Raw genomic sequence first — 14,701 nt, 5'->3', positions numbered from 1 at the left:
ATCTATAATTGAAGAGGCAGCATTTCCAGGAGGCAAACCTGTGCCAGGGCACTGGTTCACTGCAGAATGTGTCTACTTATGAAATTTTTAGCACTTTTTCTAGTATCACCTCTGTGGTACCTAAAGTTTTCCCTTTGAACTCACTATATCTAGAAAGATCATGACCAGGAATAATAGAGCAGCAAGAAAACTAAGAAATAAAAATATTGCAGAAATAGATCAACAGGCCACTAACTTTTACAGAGCAAAACAAGAAATATTACCCAGATAAACCTGAAGCCACCAGTTTGGAAGATAAACTAATGTTGACAGTTGTTGTCCAATGCAAACTCTTGCTGAACACATCTCCGTCGTGAACTGTGCACTCACACAGGTCCCTGTTACTGAGGTACCTAGATGTCAAAACAGAGGGACCCACTGTAGGGACCTGCTTGGTCGCTCTCTTTCCTTTCTAAGAAAACCAGGGTGAACAGAAGAGTTTGCCCTGATCTGGAGTCTGCAGGTGGCCAGACCAGGCATAGCTACCAAACTGCATCCTTACAGTACACACACAGCTGCTGAGGCTCAGATCTCCCACCATGCCTCCTGACTTTTGATTAAGCTTGGCCCATCTCAGCATGAAGAATTTTTATAACCTTTAGCTGCTAACAAATCTTTGTGAGAAACATTATCATCATCTGCAAAGAAAACATACCAGGAAAAATAACTGTATACCTGAAAATATAATTTTTGAATACTTTTTTCCCCCAGTGGAAAACATCTAAGGCAAAATAAGTGAACTTCTGTCTAAACGCAAAACAAAATTATGAATGCAACATATCTGTGTTGTAATGGTTTAGAATAATTCCGTGAACTACTGTTGCTAATAAAACATAGTTTGAGATCATACAGTATAATGGATTACAGAGCAAATACCACAGTGTTAAAGAGTTGGTGCTACAGAAGTATTTTACATATTGGGAATCCACACAGGCAGTTTCTATTAGTATCAGTGACTTATCAGTGACATTCTTTACTTGTTTTCTTGAGTCCCTGCTGAGGATAGATTCATCACCTCAAAATGAGCAATAAAAAACTAAGCACAAGAGTCATACATTGTGCATATAATTACGTGTTGCTTGATGGATGTTAATAGAACTGCACTAGCTGATGGGCTTGTCCCTTATAAGCATAGGATTGCATAATGTCAAGATTCATATATTATACGTAGCTGGATAGTTACATGCATGCAACTAGTCTAGCTGTATTTTATCATTACTGCTACTATTATTATTGCCTGTTTCCTGTCATGCACAGGAGAGACATGTCTCTTAAGTTATCATATGGTCTTTACAGATACTTAGACAGATTTTATTTCTTTTTATGCTTTCCACTGAATCCTCAAGAAGCTCTTGCCTTCTGGAAATATGCAGGAAAAAAGGACTTCTAGGAAATTTGCATTTTCACAGCCCACAAAGCTCTTTGGCCAATAAAACCCTACTGCAGTCAACAGCAGTTATCTAGCCATCAGTCCAGCACAGAGTGCAGGGCTGCAATTCTGTTTGCTGCTGTATCTGAGACCTTTAGAGAGGAGACTCATGTATTTATGGAGAGTGTTTCAGTCTCTCTGGAATCTAAGTGGGACCTTATTTTAAAATCCTTTCTATTATTTCTGCCGTAAGATCTCTACTTGAGCAGAAATGTCGAAGTAGTCTAACTTGCTTAGAAGCCACATTTCCAGGGCCTCCTGCTTTCCACAGTTAAGTGCTCTGCCATACCTGTCTGCCAACTACCTGAGGACCTTTCCACCACGTCTTCCAGTCCATTAGAAGGAATACCACAGATTGTCAGCTAGTTCATTAAAGTTTTCCCTGTTTTAATTAAGAACCAGTCTATACTCCTTGCTGAACTTCGGGAGCTTACCACAACCTCAATTTTGTTTTGCACCCTCTTTAAATACCTGACAAATTCACTCTTGGAGGTTACAGGGCTTTCTATAGCTCATTTGACTCCTCCACACTCATTGCTTCCCCCTCAGCTCCTCACTCAGCCCACAGTGTCAATTACAATTTTCCCAGCTGCCGCAGGGACCACACAGCGGCCTTCATTCTCAGGAAGCGTTGTTCTGCTCTGACCTCCTCATTACCAGATTCTCCTCCATTTTCAACATCTTGTCAGTGGGGCTGCCCATCCTGGGCTCAGCAACTTTTTCTGCTCAATCTCTCTATGACTTCAAACCTGTGACATCCTATCAGCTCTCAGTCCTCTCCTGCTCTGTTTGACCTTCAGTTTACTAACGTGGTAGTTGGTCTTATATATGTTTATGACTCCTCTACCATGGAAAATGCCTCCATCTCGCCTGTCAATCAATCCCATAGCAAGGCTGGTACCTCTGCAAAGAACTCTGAAATACCAACGATTTTTCTAAATAATATTTATAAATTATGATATTTCTTACTATCCTGCAGCTAAATATTTGTCCAGATTCTTGTAATCTCAGTATTTGATTGCTGTGACATGTTTTTTGCTGATTTTGACATGTGTCTTCTCGCTCAATTGTAACTATTAAAATTCGTCTTCAGGGACCACCTTTCTGGTTTGTGGCTACAGAAGCACCACTTTCCTCTCTGTCTCTCCATAGACTTTCCTTTTGCTGCTCTCCAGCTACACACCATCTGTCCTGAATTCCTCCCAGACTCTGTCTATGCCAACTGAACCTCTTATTCCATGTCAGGAGTTAACTTGCAGCTTTGAGTTCCCACAATAGCAGCTTCAACCACGTACTTGCTGATTTTTCAAGCAGTCACCTTTGGGTTGTTTCCCCACTGACATTTGCACAAGGCTCCTGATGGACGTCTCCAGCAACAGTAGTCAGCACTGGCTGTGGCCACTGCCTTGCCTTGCATCAAATCTTCTTTTTCTTATGTCATACTTGAGAGGACACCTTTAATGTGCTCTGTCAGGAAAAACAGGTCCAAACCAGGGCTTCAGGCTCCTTGATACCATGGTGATGGAAGTAATATAAATGTTTCAAGATCTGAGTCCTAATTCATTTGCTGCTGAATATAACAGTCTCAGTAGACTCTCTGAACTTAAACCAGAGCAAAGAAAAGTGGGAATCAGTCTATGCATTGTAGGATTTGTTTTAATCTGCATAACATGGTTCTGTTCTAAATATGGTTTTACTGTATGCAAGGACCATTTATTTCCTACCATGTACATCTTCAGCTGAGGAAAAATGAAGTGTCACTTAATCACAGGAACCCTTCCTCACAATGATTTCTATATAAAGTCTTATTATGATATATTACACCTTCCAAAAATAAAAATAAATATTTGCACTCACTTGTCAACATGACTGTTTCCAGCTTTTGGGCTTTTTCACAGATACTTCTCCTCCAGTCTTTTAGAGTTACCAGTTTAGGTTCACTTATTACTCTATAAAAATTAGCCAGGAAAGGTCCATTAAAATATTCATCAAATTCAATATTGGATGACTTAATTAAATCTACAAGATAAAGAAATAAGATAGAATAAGCAAATGAAACTGAAAAGCAGTTATGTCACACAGTAGGAGAACTGCCTTAGTCTTAAGACTTTCCTAAGTAATGGAGTCTTAATTACTGTACTGGGATAATACACTGTTTTGTGTTTTCTGCTAACTAAAGAATGCAATTCATCCAATAACGTGGGGGGGGGAGAAATGGGATTTTATATAAACCCATAGGAGCAAATCTGCTTTGCGTTATCAGGGTGGCAGGTCCATGGTGACGTTTGATTATAATCACAATCACCCATTTAAAACTCTGTGAATAGTGTTTCAGCTCCATTTCCTTTGTGGTCAGGGTGTTCAACAAACGGTGTGAAGGAAAGTTATCTTGGAACAACAATTACTGCTGGTATAACAGGAGTTTAAGAGAAGTCCTCCATACAACTAAGTCACAAGAGCAAGGAAATGACCTGGTGGGGAACTGCAGACCACACTTGGAAAGGTCACACGACTGCACCAGGACTCGCTGCCTTGCAGGCGACTAGATGGCACTGTGCTGCTGAGCACAGCTGCAACTAGGAATACTTTTGTTTGTCTAGTGAAACACCCTAAGTCCTGGCTGAAGTCACTTTCATCGCCAGCATGAACACAAAAGAAGGAAAATCCAAGCTTAGGTTATTCTTATATGAATGAAATATGTTTTATCCTTTTATTGAAGAATTTTGAAGCCTTATTTATTATAAGGCCGCTTAAAGGAAACTATGCAATAAACATATGTAATCAGGCAGACAGAGGTTTGAAGAAGCTATGTATTTTATACCACTTTCCACTTATGTGGAAAGTGGTATAAAATACAAGCAGAATAATGCTTTTTAACAAAGAGTAGCTTGAAATTATTTAAGTAATTCTACATTATATTTACTATTCTGTTAGTCTTGGATATGGTCTCGGTTAATTGCTTTATTACAGAGTCTGAGTTAAAATCAAGCTGCAGTAAGCAATGACAGTTATATTAAGGCCATATTTTTGATGTGTCAATGGTTTTAAGATGAGCTAATATTAATATGACTGAAGGTCTAAGAGGAAGGCAATATTCTCTGTCATTCAGAGGGAGATTCAAAACCAATTATACATATGAAAAGTAATTGTATGTATGAAACAGAGGAACTCAAGGGACAGAGCCAAAGGACAAAAATGCTAGTGGTTAAATTTATGACCTTTCTCAGTGCAGTGTTTGAATCAAGATAACTATCTCTGATTAACAAAGTCGAGGTTTAATTCTGCTTTGCTAAAGATGTGGGTGAATCTGTGGACTGCACGTTAAAGCCCAGAGCTGACCTGCCCCTCAGAGTCAGCTGGAGCTGCAGACCTGCGCGGATGCACCAGCTGGAGCTCATGGGCTTTCCAGCTCTGGTGGAATGAGAGGTGAATTGTTCATCATCCAGTTCAGGTAGAATCAGCCAAATTAACTCAGCTCACCTCCTTAGCTGCTGCAGAATGCTTGCTTGATCCCATCTGTTCAGCAGAGGAGCTGGGAAAGCAACCATCCCCAGAAGAGAGGCTGGAAGAGGGTTAATAACTTCTTAAATCATTGCAGCTCTTTGCAAAGTTAATGCTTGTGTTTGACACCTTTTTTCCTATACAGGCTTTGTCTGTCCAGGGGTTGGAGAAGACCTACTGTAATTCAGATTGCACAGCAGGAGGACAGAAAATCTTTGTAATTAACATAGCCTTTCCCGGTATGCTTCTGTCACTATATGCAATAATCTTGTACATCCCTCACTTCCAACTCAGACTCAGCTTTTCTTTTCTGCCAAAGCTGTGAGGAAGTCTTTACAAAGAGCTTGATGTGTTTACATTTGGCAAAGTGAGAATCTGCCACATGCCAAATAAAAAACTTTTCGAATCTCATTCCAGCACTTCAGTCTTTTAATCTGGAATAGAAAAGCCAAAACAGTGGGTAAGGTCTTCTTATCTCATATTTATTCAGACTTCAGAAGTATCTTTTTCTACTACATGAAAGAATGCTGCAGACTGTTATGTGACAAAGGATTTGTCTGGTTCATCAAATCTGTTGCCTGGGGACTTTTTTGCCTTCAGTATTTACAATGAGGCACCTTCAGTTTCTAGTAGCTACATTATTCTTTAACAAACCTTTGCCGTACTATTACTATAGTCCTAATGTAAACTATTCAGCTCTGCCCACAATTAACCACTGAATGAATTGCCTTGCAGCACAGAGAAAGAAATTATGACTCGAAGACCTTTAAAATCAATTCAGTGGAATTGCTATAACACTTCCAGCACTTTGCCTGGGAGCAAAGCATTTCTCAGCAGCCCCATCAGGCCAGCGCAGGGAACCAGTGGCCCCGCTTAGGCTGCCTCCTGGCTGGGCTGCAGCACACGCGTTTGTGCAGAGCAGCCTCTTTTCCCATCTCTGATCCCATGAGTCAGACCCAGTTAGATGATGGGTCACTCCTGGGTGTTCAGAGGAAAATTCTGTTATTGCTTTTTTTATTGCTGTTGGTTTTTTATTTGGTTTTGGTTTGTTGTTGTTGTTGTTTTTTGCACTGCTTTTGCTGTTACAACAAGACATTATCATTGTTATTGTTTAAGAAGGCTGTGAGGATGGTTTGTAAAATCCATAAGCTTTCTGGGGCCATTTAAACTGTGTTAAAACTAGCTTATCTGGGGACTTTATTTTTCTTCTCTTTTTTTTTATGTGGTGTATTTTAACCCACTTCAGATCCTGAGTCCTTTGTTGTACAGCTGACAGGAGGTGGACTCAGCACAAGGGAACTAATGATATGAGGATAAGAAGCAGGAGGCATGGGAAACAGTGGCAGGAACAGCCTTTCCTATGGCAACAAAGGTTTATCTTGGCTTGATGCTGTAGAAAAATAAACCTTTGACTTACTCAGCATAGGAGATGCTGTTGCCCAGGGTTCTCCTGAAGCACAGGATACGTAGATGTTTCAATCCTGGCAGAGATGAGGAGCCTGAAGTCAGAAATGCAAATGGCACAGTGGTGGTGAGCACCATGGCTACATGTCTCACTAGAGACTGCAGAGTGGTCCACTTTTGCCCCGGTATTCAAATCTCATGCGCCAACCATCAAGATCTTGAGAGTATTTAAAAGAGTAATGTAGGAAGGGGTTGTTTACTATCTAATACTTGCAGCTGGGATATCTTTCAAATCTCCTTTTTCTATCTAGAAACTCTTTACACAAATTAAAACCTATTTTTCCTTTTTAGCCTACAATAACAGGACACAAGAAAAATGCCACTACCACAAGCTTCAGGATAAAACTCTGTAAATTGGCCATGCTGACTGTATGAGATGCTACCTTCTGAATTATTAGTTTACTTTGTTGGGTTTTTTCTGCCTTATTTCCAGAGTAAATCCATCTTGCTGCCTCACCAGCCCCACTCTGTTTTGCTTATGAGCACTGACAAGATCACAGCTTAAGGTAGGATGGCTGCACACAAAAGGCAGAACAAGATTGTGATCATGATAATTGGCTGAGACATCCAAGCCTGTACTTGCTTCATAATAACCATATCTGGTCTTTTTTTTGCACAGCAATTCTATGTTAAAGTTGCCTCTGACTGCTTAGCTAACTAAGAGATGCAGTGCATCAAGTAGAGCTGCATGGTGTGACAAACATAGAAACCATCAGATATGTAAAATACTCCAACTCAGGGGTAAGGGACAACCAGTAGAGAAATTCCTGCTGTGGAAAAAACAAGGCTTGGGAAGCCCTAGGATTCCTGAAATAAAATAGTACTTAGCACTTCTTAGGAAATATAGTTCTATTAATATATTTCAAATTATTGTTCTATGTAACATCCTGCCTGACAAATTTCAGAGGAAAGCATATTGTCACTGTTTCCTTGTGATCACTTTTTAATTTTTCTTAATTGATTTTCTACAAATTGATCTGAGAGAGAATCCTCACTCCTGAACATGGTTATATTATTCTGTCAATGCTATTCATTAAAGAATGCAATCTGGGTGAGGGTTAGAGAGAGTCTTGGAAAAAAGACTTCTGTGAAATACCTGCTATAATAAACAATTTTAAGGACTGTGATAGATTGGCATGAATTTCTGTGGACTAGCCACTATTCACGTTAATTTTAGCAAGAGCAAGTCCTGAGGATATTCAGATGACACTTTCTTAATGCAGCAGGAAATGAATGTTTGGGACAGGCTGTCAAGTAGCAATTCTATCTGTTGCCATCACTTTGTGTGTGTGTGATATATGAACTGGGCAACTGTACAGAAAAAAATGACAGTCCAGATGTGCAAGTTAGACAGAAGGATATACAGACTCAGATAAGTCATCTATCTGCTTTTTCTGATCAAATTTTACCCTTTTGAGTTATATACCAAGAAAATAAGCACAGAAATTATACTAATAAAATGCAGTCTAGCTATTTTATTTAATATTTTAATGATGAGTTTCTCCATATATGTTTTTTTCAGCACTGAGGAGTATCATTACAATGTAAACAGTGCTACTGAGGAGAAACTAAAAAGAATAAAAAGCAGTAATCAATACAAGGGTAGGAAATTTAGTAGAGGCAAAATAAATGAATTAAAACACACAGTGTAGGTTTATTCGCTACTTAAAACTTATAAAGGTCGCTGACATTCATCGAATGTCCTGACAGCACATCACTTAGTCAGCTGGTTGCTCAAAGGTACTTGAGAAAAAACATATGTTTGCTTCAAAACAGAGCGAAATCAATTCCTGGTAGCAGAGAGGGAAGATTATGAATCTCCACACATAAATCAAAATCGTTTTGCACAGAGAGAGTGGTATTAATATGGAATGCAACAACTCTGAGCTCCAGTGATTGCAGGAGGCACAGGACTTACGGACAGATTGAAGAGATATACTGTAGGAAAAGACGGCTGCGCAGAAAGAAGGTTATACCTGGCATTAGATTCTGCAAGTACTTTTCTGCTTCTGTGGTGTTACAAGCTGTGCAAAATGATGATGATGTGCATTAGGAAGCAACATAAATAACTGTGCAAGATGTGCGTTACAAGATTCATAGCTGCGGCTACAGAAAATAAAGGAGGAATAAGTCAAGCAAAACTGGGTGGCTTAGAGTGCGCATAGCTATTACACTACATGGTGTTCTCAGACAGACTTCCAAGCTGTACGCTTCTCAGTCTGCTTAATGGCATTTTATCTTACAAACTTACTAATAGATTAGTCTAAAGCAAACAGCTGTAAAGCTGTAGCAGCTGATTTCATTCTCAGAGAAAATGTTCGAATCCTCAAGTTCATTCCTTAAAGACATTTTGGCAACTGTAACATTAAAAAAAAAAAAAAGGTCCTCCCAGAAATTTCAAGCAGGAACAGAAAAAAGAATTGTTCGTTTGATCAATCTTAAACTACGTGAGCCTTCCATACTTAATTTTAACCCATAAGAACAAAAGTTTAAATTCTTCCAGGCTGCACAGAACTTCTTTAAATTCTTAGAAACAAAAAAGCAGTAATATCACAGAAGAACCATGCTGTTAATATCTGAATAGATTTGGTGGCTCATGTAATTACATTTTAAAAAGTAAACTAAATTCCTATGTAGATCAAATGGCTTATCAACTTTTCAGAATTTGCACATATAGAAAAGTATCTTCTGTATTCACATCTCAAAAAAACTCAACTTTGAATTGTGTATAAACAAATGAACTCCTGTTTTGTAACTGAAAGCATATTCGTGCCGGAAACTCTGAGGATTCTGCAGTTTTAAAGAAATCTGTCATGTAATTTTTCAAGGAGTTTGTAAACCTAATTAATGTTCAGGCTCAGATTATTAAAAGGATTGCTAGGTGTCTCATGTCTAGGTGAGTTACTGGACTTTAGTGGGAATAAATTTAAGGCCACAATTCAGGAAAATACGCACAGTTAAACAAGTTTCTACGCAAATGCCAAGACAGGAACTTATACATCTCCTTAGGTCAGTGTTTTTCAACTGCACATCATCTTTCTGAGGAGTATTTTCCCAAATCAAAGCCTGAAATTATATACCTGCTGCAGAATGTGTCAGTATACCTCATGAGTGTCGAGTTTGTCCTTGGGTCCTTCGACTCCTGGTGTGCTGCTACATGGTCAAAATGCCACAAATTATATTTTCAAGGACAGCTAATCACACTGCACTTAAACAAACAACAATATTCAGCTACAGAGTGCTGGAAAATCCAAGGTTATGTAAACAACATAATGTTTTAGAGGAGCATAGTAACAACATAACATTTTAAAGGAACAGAGTAAGCATTTTGTAGATTCAAGTTCATTGGTAAAGTTGGGGAGATTAAAACTTAGAGACAGCGTCACTTCATGACCCATAGACTATTCACACACAAATGTATATTAAAATGAAAAAAAAAAAAAAAAAGATTGTGTGCAAGCTACTACTGTGTGGCAAAGTATGCTCTTTTCTTTGCAATATACATAATGAAATACAATCCCTTACCAGTTCATCAGTCAAAGACCTAAATCTGATTTTACAGTGAAAATGCAATTTCATCTCATCAGGTTCCATAGTGCTGAAATACTAAACTTAACAAAAGAAACTGACGTGATATGTTCCAAATTAAATTGAAACACTGCAAACAATGGGTTTCTTCAGAGGCTGGCCTTGACGGAATATGTTTTTCCACTTCATTTTGCAGAGAAATCATCAAGTCTAATGCCTTCAAGCAATCTAAGTGATGTGCAGGTTGACTGAAAAAAAATAAGTAATGACACTAGAAAAATACCACACAGTAAAATAAATTATCACACGCTGCACTGAAGGCCTTATCACTTCCACAGTCCATCTGAGGAACATCTAACCAAAGCAAGGAGTCCAGCCTTAAACCAGTGAGATCAATAAAAATGATCTTTACTTTTGTAATTTCTGGACAAGGCCCAATGTCTGAAGAATGTTGTGTGGAGTTAGTATATGAGCCAAAATGTGAATACAGAGGTCTGAATTCGAATTTTTTATCAAACACCAGATGTTCTCTCATGAACCATCAAGAGGAAACCAGAGGAGCAAGCTCTCAGCCCACAAGAGATGCACCTCGGTGCCAGCCTGATGGGCATCTGCAGCCAAAGCCAGCCACCACTCCTGGACAGAACAGGCCACAAGCTGGGTAGAGAATGATGATCAAACAATGGACCTGGCATCTTCCATACCGTACGGCTTCCCTCCCTCAGGACGTGTAAGGAGGAGTTCGGCATGCTGGCCACATCTGGGTGAGGAGAAACAATGATCGGAAGACTCCAGTGAGTGGGGTGGACGGGATTAGGACCGTGTTACCCATGACTGTTGAGTCAGTCCCTTCTATGTAGCTGCTCATTCCACACAGAAGAGTCGGGCGTTTTCATCTAAAGGGTCTTACAGAGATTTTCGTTCACTTTCCCTGCAAGAAGGGGACAGTATAGGCCTGAGAGTGTGTAATTGATGTATTATTTAAAAGGCTTGTTCAAGTCATAAATATTCATTACAAAAAATTACAAAGCAGAAGACACATCAGACTGAATTTAGTCTTCTGTGGTCTTTTACTTCCTTGCAGATACTGTGAGGGACGGGTGTCTTCAACATAGTAAAAATAAACTGATTACTATTTCTTAATGTACCTACAAATAAAAAATAAAAGGTGGCAGAGAAATACCCAGAATTGTTTGTTTCTTTTAGAACTGAACTGCCAGCCAATTCCTCCTTTCAAAGCCAGATGGCTGTGAGCTAATTCCAGTACCAACTGTCCAATTCCTAGATGCCTGTTTGACGATATTGTTCTTCTTTATTTGTTTACTTTAGGAATAGGTCTGCAGGGAGGTTTACGGTCTCTACCATCCTCACTTAGGGGAAAGCCTATGTGAGCAAAGAAAGGGTTGGGAAAACAAAACCTGGGAGGTTTCCCAGGGAAGGCTTTCTCCTAATCCTTCCAGGAAAATAGTGAGCTGAGTGGCTTATTGAAAGTAAAAGCACTCAATTGCCAAACTGCTCCAGTACTCACATGATATGGATTTCTGAGCCATCCCCGCAGGACAGTGAGTACACATCCATAGCAGTGTTCTTATGTCGGAACTGAGCTCCACTGTTTTCTTGCTGGCTTTCAAAGCCCTCTTGTTAAGCAACATGCTTCAGAGGGCTCATGTCAAAAGCTACAGTGACTTCAGAAGTTCTAGGGGAAAGATGTAAATTCATGGAAACCAGCCCAGCACCCCACATGGGAGTCCTGCTACACCTGGGCAGTGAGTTAACATCATTGATGGAGCTGCTATAAAGGGAACCCAGTATTTACATAAAACAACATTTATATGTTGATGTTTCTAGATTTACATTTTCAAAGCTTGTCAGTCCTTTCGTTGGGGTGTTTTGGCAATGCTGACACATCAAGCCTACTAACCTGTTTAAGCAAACAATCCAAGGGATGGTCAGCAATTCAGCTGATAAGAGTTTGTCTAATTGATTGTAGAAAAATGAACCTACAAGAGTTTGTTACTTTCCCTTTATAAAAGTATTTGTAATGCATCAGCCACTCGTCTGATCAACCTACTCTTCTTTTCCACAGTTGTACTCAGTGCAGCTGAAAACTGAAATGAAAGGGCTTGACTAGTCACACATACTCTAAGGGAGGTTTCACCAACTCCAGAACAGCAGTTGTGAAGTCTCCAGACTTCCCTCCATGGATTACAGCTAGTGTTCAGCTCATAATTTCAACTGATATATGGGAACGGTGCTAATAATAAAGTTTTGCCTTCCTTCCACATTCATGTTCTTGCTCTGGGTAACATATGCAACTAGGGAGGAAAAATGCAGACCTGCTACACTCAATGAGCTAAATTCATTTCCACCAGCTAAGAATCTGACAGATGATATATCAAGAATCAAACTGAGAGATTTTTACATTTACAAATATAAAGAGACTTTAAAAACCAAAAATATTCAGCATTTCCTACCATTCTTACATTGAAAATTAGGCTAGATTTTTCTTTTTTTCCATGGGTAACGCTTCTGAAAAGTTGACAAGCCAGTTGTTATCCCTGGCAGCACAGAACTTTCACTATTTATTTTTTATATGATTATGTTAAAAGCAAAGTCTACTGAAATAATAATGACATAGTTCTCCTGTGATATGACTGCCTTTTTATTTCTAGGAAATGAAAGACATCTAATGCAGTCTGGAAGAATGCAATCTATTGATCAAATGGGTAAAAATTAAGCACGGAAAGCTCACACAGCTAACTACGTCTTTATACATATTTTTATCCTGGTGAAACTAATTTCACAAAATGACAGCATCTCAGCAACTTACACATCAAATGTTCCTTTACAATGAAATAGACAATTTTTCAAAAGTCTGCCCTGGAAACGCAACCTGTTAGGTGGGAATTGCGCCACGATCCTTTTGATTTCTTCCAGCCACATTGCTTACTGGCAATGTTTCTGCAGGTCAGATTCTGCTTTGCCTATATCTGTGCAGCTGCAGTTTTTTGGAAGAGTGTTGGGAGTGGAGAAGGCAAAAGAGATAACTGAGAGCACAAGTGATAACTTGTGCTCTTTTGGGACAAAATTTATGTAGAGCTTCAAAGGGAAGGTTCAGTTTTGTATAATAAGAGGAAAGATAGTAATATAGGAACCGTGTGACTAGAGATGAATTTTGGAGCACCCTTTGGTCATGCTGATGTGAACAGAGAGTATTAGGGTGAGTGACTAAGTTGCCTTGGGCAGGAATTTTAATCATAAGGGAGAGCAGAATATGGAATATTAATCAGGAAAAGGCAAGAGAAATTTGAAAGCAAGTTGACCTTGGGGAAATAGAGACAGTCGTTAGGGAATATGACCCCAATTGCATATATTACCTGAGGAATATTTGTACTTAACTCAGACATTATATATTGAATGTGTCATTTTTGTCAACCCTTTCTGTTATATTAGAAGGGCTGTACAAACAGTATCTTGAAATTAACCTGAAAATTCCCTTTTTCCTTTTTTTTTTTTTTTTTTTTTGTTTTGTTGGGGGGGTGGCAATCAAAGACTTTCTAAAGGCTGGTGAAAAAAAGTAATTGGCATTCACACACTAAGTAGCAGCATTTTATTCTGATTTGGTGGGGTATTAATTTAAAATCAAGTTTTCAATGCCTTCTTTCTTAAAATTATACAAGTATATACATTTTTTCCATTTTTATGTTCATGCAATCTAATTAATAGTAAAAGGATGAAGTTTTTTCTTAAAATGATAAATGTGAGGTTAATGAGCAGTGGAAGGAGCAATTTGAACCATGCACCCACACTACTTGGTTCTAAATTAACTATAACGATTCAGAAAACAGACTTAGGAATCATTATGGACAGTGCAATACAAATCTCTGATCTGTCCGTGAGAGCAGTTAAGAAGCAAAAGAATTGCTAGAATTTAAAAGGAGTGGGAGGGAGAGTAATAAGTATAATAATGTAGTTCCCTGAATTGACAGAATGATGCATCTGGCTCTAGTCTCCCTATCTCCCCAAAAGATGCTATATGAAAGGAAAGAACTCAGAGGTAGATGATGAGAACAATTAGACATAGGAAAGAGAGATGGGAGGCAATGGTACTCTTTTCAAAGAAGAATAGATACAGATATGCACAATACTGAATGAAAAATCTAGTTTAAAAAATATTTGTATGTTGTCCCGCTTTCAAAATCATCTATATTACGGTGCAACAAGCCCTGATAGTGCCCATACTATACATACTTCAGATCAGTCTTATCTACTTCCTAGGTGTTAATACCAGCATCAACAAATCTATATTAAAGATTTTCTTTAAGCCAGCCATGTTGGTACCTTGGTATTTAATCTGTCTTCTACATTTACCTGTGACCTGTCTCCTGTCCCTAATGAGGCCTATTGATGCTCTTGAAAATAAAACTTATTGGGAATCCAAACCAACACATACACACTAGGAGTAGGTAAGCCAATGACACAGACGTGCACAGTAGTGCTATGCAGACGACACACAGCTCTAGCTGTCCTTCCAAATGTTCGATAATGCCAGTGCCAATAAATGGCCTGGTCCTTAGGTGTATTCTCACCCATGTAAAGAACAGCAGGCTGGCTCTGAGCCAGGGGAGTCAGGACAGTGTTAGCAGGCAGATGAAATCACTGAAGAAATTTCTGTGCAGCTCTCTGTGGTTAGAGGTACATACTCATTACGGCCAATCAAGCCTGTTGCTAAGGCACACT

This window comes from Columba livia, chromosome 1 (assembly GCF_036013475.1).
Source record: "Columba livia isolate bColLiv1 breed racing homer chromosome 1, bColLiv1.pat.W.v2, whole genome shotgun sequence".
NCBI classification, from domain to species: Eukaryota; Metazoa; Chordata; class Aves; order Columbiformes; family Columbidae; genus Columba; species Columba livia.
Note: the sequence above shows the minus strand (reverse complement) of the source record.